Source organism: Oncorhynchus mykiss, chromosome 21, assembly GCF_057628025.1.
Source record: "Oncorhynchus mykiss isolate SJ-2025 chromosome 21, ASM5762802v1, whole genome shotgun sequence".
In the NCBI taxonomy this organism is placed as follows: Eukaryota; Metazoa; Chordata; class Actinopteri; order Salmoniformes; family Salmonidae; genus Oncorhynchus; species Oncorhynchus mykiss.
The window spans coordinates 56,077,501-56,085,000 of record NC_143042.1 but is presented as its reverse complement, the minus strand read 5'-3'; the positions used below and the strand labels follow the sequence as shown (position 1 = coordinate 56,085,000).

Genomic DNA, 7,500 nt, shown 5'->3' with positions numbered 1-7,500 from the left:
AGCCAGGTGGAAAGCATGGCCAGCTGTAGAAAAATGCTTATTGAAATTCTCAATTATAGTGGATTTATCAGTGGTGACAGTGTTTCCTATCTTCAGTGCAGTGGGCAGCTGGGAGGAGGTGCTCTTATTCTCCATGGACTTTACAGTGTCCCAGAACTTTTTTGAGTTGGTGTTGCAGGAAGCAAATTTCTGCTTGAAAAAGCTAGCCTTGGCTTCTCTAACTGCCTGTGTGTATTGGTTTCTAGCTTCCCTGAAAAGTTGCATATCAACTTTTTGTTCGACGCTAATGCAGAACGCCATAGGATGTTTTTGTGTTGGTTAAGGGCAGTCACGTCTAGGGAGAACCAAGGGCTATATCTGTTCCTGGTTCTACATTTATTGAATGGGGCATGCTTATTTAAGATGGTTAGGAAGGCATTTAAAAAAAAATAACCAGGCATCCTCTACTGACGGGATGAGATCAATATCCTTCCAGGATACCCCTGCCAGGTCGATTAGAAAGGCCTGCTCGCTGAAGTGTTTCAGGGAGCGTTTTACAGTGATGAGAGGAGGTTGTTTGACCGCTGACCCATTACGGATGCAGGCAATGAGGCAGTGATCGCTGAGATCTTGGTTGAAAACAGCAGAGGTGTATTTAGAGGGCAAGTTGATTAGGATGATATCTATGAGGGTGCCCGTGTTTAAGGCTTTGGGGAGGTACCTGGTAGGATCATTGATAATTTGTGTGAGATTGAGGGCATCGAGCTTAGATTGTAGGATGGCTGGGGTGTTAAGCATGTTCCAGTTTAGGTCGCCTAGCAGCATGAGCTCTGAAGATAGATGGGGGGCAATCAGTTCACATATGGTGTCCAGAGCCCAGCTGGGGGCAGAAGGTGGTCTATAGCAGGCGGAGACTTGTTTTTAGAGAGGTGGATTTTTAAAAGTAGAATTTAAATTTTTTGGGGCACAGACCTGGATAGTAGGACAGAACTCTGCAGGCTATCTTTGCAGTATTTTATTTAATTTTTAATTTTTTTTATTTCCCCTTTATTTAACCAGGTAGGCTAGTTGAGAACAAGTTCTCATTTACAACTGCGACCTGGCCAAGATAAAGCATAGCAGTATGAGCAGACAACACAGAGTTACACATGGAGTAAACAATTAACAAGTCAATAACACAGTAGAAAACAAGTAGATTGCAACACCGCCCCCTTTGGCAACACCGCCCCCTGAAAATGTTGTAGTTAGGGATGAAAACTTCAGAATTTTTGGTGGTCTTCCTAAGCCAGGATTCAGACACAGCTAGAACATCCGGGTTGGCAGAGTGTGCTAAGGCAGTGAATAAAACAAACTTAGGGAGGAGGCTTCTAATGTTAACAGGGTCCAGTTAGTAGTGAGGTTGGTTGGCGATTCAGGCAGCTAGCCGGCCATCGGTAGCGAGCTAGCATAGGATGGCTAGCATTATGATATTATTGAGTATTGTGATGGTATTGAGTATTATGTTCACGTTGTCCCTAGTGGACGGTATTGAAGACATCTCCCTACTAGATGGTAATAGGTGTTCACATTGTCCCTAGTGGACAGTATTGAAGAGATCTCCCTGCTAGATGGTAATAGGTGTTCACATTGTCCCTAGTGGACAGTATTGAAGAGATCTCCCTGCTAGATGGTAATAGGTGTTCACATTGTCCCTAGTGGAGGGTATTGAAGAGATCTCCCTGCTAGATGGTAATAGGTGTTCACATTGTCCCTAGTGGACAGTATTGAAGACATGTCCTGACATCCTGGGAACCTGGACAAAAAAGGAAGCATACTTAGTGTGGATCTGGTGTGAGTCTCTCTCTCTCTCTCTCTTCTCTCTGTTCTGCTCTCTCTCTCTCTCTCTCTTCTGTTCTCTCTCTCTCTCTCCCTCTCTCTCTCTCTCTCTCTCTCTTCTGTTCTGTTCTCTCTCTTTCTTCTCTCTCTCTTCTCTCTGTCTCTGTCTCTCTTTCTCTGTCTCTCTGTTGCTCTCTCTCTCTCTTTCTCTCTTTCTCTCTCTCTCTCTCTCTCTATCTCTCTCTATCTCTCTCTCTCGCTCTCTCTCTCTCTCTTCTCTCTCTCTGTCTCTCTTTCTCAGTTTCTCTGTTGCTCTCTCTCTCTCTTTCTCTGATTCTCTGTTGCTCTCTCTCTCTCTTTCTCTGATTCTCTGTTGCTCTCTCTCTCTCTTTCTCTCTCTGTCTCTCTCTCTCTGTCTCTCTGTTGCTCTCTCTCTGTCTCTGTTGCTCTCTCTCTCACTCTCTCTCCTGTTCTCTCTCTGACATTCCTGTCCGGCACAGAGGGTGTCATGCCTGTTTCTGCTGACTTTGCGCTTCACACACTCCAGCTGTTGAAGAGGGTGTTTTATTGGTTTGCAGGTGTCCTCTGTTTGTCAAAGAAGAAAAGTGAAAGAAGAGAGGGAGAGGAAGGAGAGAAGAAGAACGTATGAAGGAAGGGAAAGAAGAAGAAGACAGTCAGGAAGAGGGTTAAGAGAAGGAGTGTGGGAAACAAAGGAGGATGAGAGAGACAGAGAGAGAGGCAGAGAGAGAGGCAGAGAGAGAGGCAGAGAGAGAGGCAGAGAGAGAGGCAGAGAGAGAGGCAGAGAGAGAGGGAGAGAGAGGCAGAGAGGGAGAGAGAGAGACAGAGAGAGAGGGAGAGAGAGAGAGACAGAGAGAGAGGCAGAGAGAGAGAGGCAGAGAGAGAGGGAGAGAGAGAGAGAGAGAGGGAGAGAGAGAGACAGAGAGAGAGAGAGAGAGAGAGAGAGAGAGAGAGGCAGAGAGAGAGGCAGAGAGAGGCAGAGAGAGAGAGAGAGGCAGAGAGAGACAGAGAGGCAGTGAGAGAGGGAGGGAGAGAGAGAGAGAGACAGAGAGAGAGGCAGAGAGAGAGAGAGAGGCAGAGAGAGAGAGAGAGGCAGAGAGAGAGGGAGAGAGAGAGACAGAGAGAGAGAGAGAGAGAGAGAGAGAGAGAGAGAGGCAGAGAGAGAGGCAGAGAGAGGCAGAGATAGAGAGGGAGAGAGAGAGAGGGAGAGCAACAGAGAAAGATAGTGAGAGCAACAGAGAGAGAGAGAGAGGATGCTGTTACTGTGAAAATAGAGAGAGAGGGAAGAATATAATAAGAAAAAGATGAGGGAGAGAAGAGGGAGGGTGTCCTTGGGATGACAGGAACTAACAATAGCACATCATTTACATTATATACACTAGAGAGAGAGAGCGGGATGGATGGATGGAGAGAGCGAAAGATGGAGGGAGAGAGGGATAAATGGATGGTGAGAAGGAGGGAGAGAGAGAGAGAGAGAGATGGAGAGAGAGAGAGAGAGAGATGGTGAGAAGGAGAGAGAGAGAGGGAGGGATAAATGGATGGTGAGAAGGAGAGAGAGAGAGGGAGGGATAAATGGATGGTGAGAAGGAGAGAGAGAGAGGGAGTGATACATGGATGGTGAGAAGGACAGGCTGGAAGGAGAAAGAGATACATGGTCAGAGAGATTAAAACACAGGACAGATAGATTAGGACAGATAGATTAGGACAGATAGATTAGGACAGATCGACAGGACAGATAGAGCAGTGGATAATCTCAGATAGAGATTGAAACACAGGACAGATAGAGCTCAGATAATCTCAGATAGAGATTGAAACACAGGACAGATAGAGCTCAGATAATCTCAGATAGAGATTGAAACACAGGACAGATAGAGCTCAGATAATCTCAGATAGAGATTGAAACACAGGACAGATAGAGCTCAGATAATCTCAGATAGAGATTGATACACAGGACAGATAGAGCTCAGATAATCTCAGATAGAGATTGAAACACAGGACAGATGGAGCAGTGGATAATCTCAGATAGAGATTGAAACACAGGACAGATAGAGCTCAGATAATCTCAGATAGAGATTGAAACACAGGACAGATAGAGCTCAGATAATCTCAGATAGAGATTGAAACACAGGACAGATAGAGCTCAGATAATCTCAGATAAAGATTGAAACACAGGACAGATAGAGCTCAGATAATCTCAGATTGAGATTGAAACACAGGACAGATAGAGCTCAGATAATCTCAGATAGAGATTGAAACACAGGACAGATAGAGCTCAGATAATCTCAGATAGAGAATGAAACACAGGACAGATAGAGCTCAGATAATCTCAGATAGAGATTGAAACACAGGGCAGATAGAGCAGTAACTGAAAAACAGGAGTGATGCAAGGGATTGTCTTCTCTCTCTTCTCTTTCCTCTCAATTCAAGGGGCTTTATTGATATGGGAAACATGTGTTAACATTGCCAAAGCAAGTGAAGTAGATGATATACAAAAGTGAAATAAACAATAAAAACGAACAGTAAACATTACACTCACAGAAGTTCAGAAAGAATTAAGACATTTCAAATGTCATATTATGTCTATAAACAGTGTTGTAATGATGTGCAAATAGTTAAAGTACAAAAGGGAAAATAAATAAACATAAATATGGGTTGTATTTACAATGGTGTTTGTTCTTCACTGGTTTACCTTTTCTTGTGGCAACAGGTCACAAATCTTGCTGCTGTGATGGAACACTGTGGTATTTCACCCAGTAGATATGGGAGTTTATCAAAATCGGGTTTATTTTCTAATTCTTTGTGGGTCTGTGTAATCTGAGGGGAAATATGTGTCTATAATATGGTCATACATTTGTCAGGAGGTTAGGAAGTGCAGCTCAGTTTCCACCTCATTTTGTGGGCAGTGAGCACATAGCCTGTCTTCTCTTGAGAGCCAGGTCTGCCTACGGCGGCCTTTCTCAATAGCAAGGCTATGCTCACTGAGTCTGTACATAGTCAAAGCTTTCCTTAATTTTGGGTCAGTCACCGTGGTCAGGTATTCTGCCACTGTGTACTCTGTTTAGGGACAAACAGCATTCTAGTTTGCTCTGTTTTTTTGTTAATTCTTTCCAATGTGTCAAGTAATTATCTTTTTGTTTTCTCATGATTTGGTTGGGTCTAATTGTGCTGTTGTCCTGGGGCTCTGTGGGGTGTGTTTGTGCTTGTGAACAGAGCCCCAGGACCAGCTTGCTTAGGGGACTCTTCTCCAGGTTCATCTCTCTGTAGGTGATGGCTTTGTTGTGGAAGGTTTGTGAATCGCTTCCTTTTAGGTGGTTATAGAATTTAACGTCTCTTTTCTGGATTTTGATAATTAGTGGGTATCGGCCTAATTCTGCTCTGCATTATTTGGTGTTCTACGTTGTACACGGAGGATATTTTTGCAGAATTCTGCATCCAGTCTCAATTTGGTGTTTGTCCCATTTTTTTTTTTTTTTTCTTGGTTGGTGAGCGGGACCCCAGACCTCACAACCATAAAGGGCAATGGGTTCTATAACTGATTCATGTATTTTTAGCCAGATCCTAATTTATATGTTGAATTTTATGTTCCTTTTGATGGCATAGAAGGCCCTTTTTGCCTTGTCTCTCAGATCGTTCACAGCTTTGTGGAAGTTATCTGTGGCGCTGATGTTTAGGCCAAGGTATGTATAGTTTTTTGTGCTCTCTAGGGTAACGTTGTCTAGATGGAATTTGTATTTGTGGTCCTGGCGACTGAACCTTTTTTGGAACACCATTATTTTGGTCTTACTGAGATTTACTGTCAGGGCCCAGGTCTGACAGAATCTGTGCAGAAGATCTAGGTGCTGCTGTAGACCCTCCCTGGTTGGGGACAGATCTAGGTGCTGCTGTAGGCCCTCCTTGGTTGGGGACAGATCTAGGTGCTGCTGTAGACCCTCCCTGGTTGGGGACAGATCTAGGTGCTGCTGTAGGCCCTCCTTGGTTGGGGACAGATCTAGGTGCTGCTGTAGACCCTCCTTGGCTGGTGACAGATCTAGGTGCTGCTGCAGGCCCTCCTTGGTTGGGGACAGATCTAGGTGCTGCTGTAGGCCCTCCTTGGTTGGGGACAGATCTAGGTGCTGCTGTAGGCCCTCCTTGGTTGGTGACAGATCTAGGTGCTGCTGTAGGCCCTCCTTGGTTGGGGACAGATCTAGGTGCTGCTGTAGGCCCTCCTTGGTTGGTGACAGATCTAGGTGCTGCTGTAGGCCCTCCTTGGTTGGGGACAGATCTAGGTGCTGCTGTAGACCCTCCCTGGCTGGTGACAGATCTAGTTGCTGCTGTAGACCCTCCTTGGTTGGTGACAGATCTAGGTGCTGCTGTAGACCCTCCTTGGCTGGTGACAGATCTAGGTGCTGCTGTAGACCCTCCTTGGTTGGGGACAGATCTAGGTGCTGCTGTAGACCCTCCTTGGTTGGGGACAGAGCTAGGTGCTGCTGTAGACCCTCCTTGGTTGGTGACAGATCTAGGTGCTGCTGTAGGCCCTCCTTGGTTGGTGACAGATCTAGGTGCTGCTGTAGACCCTCCTTGGTTGGTGACAGATCTAGGTGCTGCTGTAGGCCCTCCTTGGCTGGTGACAGATCTAGGTGCTGCTGTAGACCCTCCTTGGTTGGTGACAGATCTAGGTACTGCTGTAGGCCCTCCTTAGTTGGGGACAGATCTAGGTGCTGCTGTAGACCCTCCTTGGTTGGTGACAGATCTAGGTGCTGCTGTAGGCCCTCCTTGGTTTGTGACAGAAGCACCAGATCATCAGTAGACATTTGACTTCAGATTATAGTAGGGTGAGGCCGGGTGCTGCAGACTGTTCTAGTGCCCTCGCCAATTCATTGATATGTATGTTGAAGAGGGTGGGGCTTAAGATGCATCCCTGTCTCATCCCCCGACCCTGTGGAAATACATTTGTGTGTTTTTTGCCATTTTTAATTGCACACTTGTTGTTTGTGTACATGGATTTTAAAATGTCATTTGTTTTTCCCCCAACACCACTTTCCATCAGTTTGTATAGCAGACCCTCGTGCCAACATGAGTCAAAACAAATATGAAATCAACGAAGCATGAGAAGACTTTGCCTTTTGTTTTGGTTGGTTTGTTCATCAATTAGGGTGTGCATTGTGAATACGTGGTCTGTCGTACTGTCATTTGGTAAAAAGCCAATTTGACATTTGCTCAGTACATTGTTTTCACTGAGGAAATATACGAGTCTGCTGTTAATGATAATGCACAGGATTTTCCCAAGGTTACTGTTGATGCATATCCCACGGTAGTTTTTGGGGTCAGATTTGTCTCCACTTTTGTGGATTGGGTTGATCAGTCCTTGGTTCCAAATATTTGGTAAGATGCCAGAGCTGAGGATGATGTTTAAGAGTTGAATTAATTGGAATTTGCTTGGATGGTTTGTATTTTGTCCTGTAGTTCAGTTAATATATTTGGAGAATCCAGTTTTCTCCCCCCCCCTCTCTCCCCACCCCCTCTCTCTCCTCCTCTTCCCCCTATGTCTCTCTTTCTCTCTTCCTCTCCCCCCTCCCTCTCCCTCTCTCTCTCTCTCCTCCTCTCTCCCTCTCTCTCTCCCCCTCTGTCTCCCTCTCTCTCTCCCCCTCTGTCTCTCTCTCCCCTCTCTCTCTCTCTCTCTCTCTCTCCGCCTCTCCCCATCTCTCTCTC

The 7,500-nt window shown here is 45.7% G+C and overlaps 1 protein-coding gene across 6 annotated transcripts in view; it reads left to right on the top strand.

The window, feature by feature from the left end:
* The window catches only part of LOC110532858 (dachshund homolog 2), a 64,348-nt gene that overhangs the window by 31,416 nt on the left and 25,432 nt on the right, over positions 1 to 7,500 (top strand). The gene's annotated exons all lie outside the window — the stretch shown is intronic.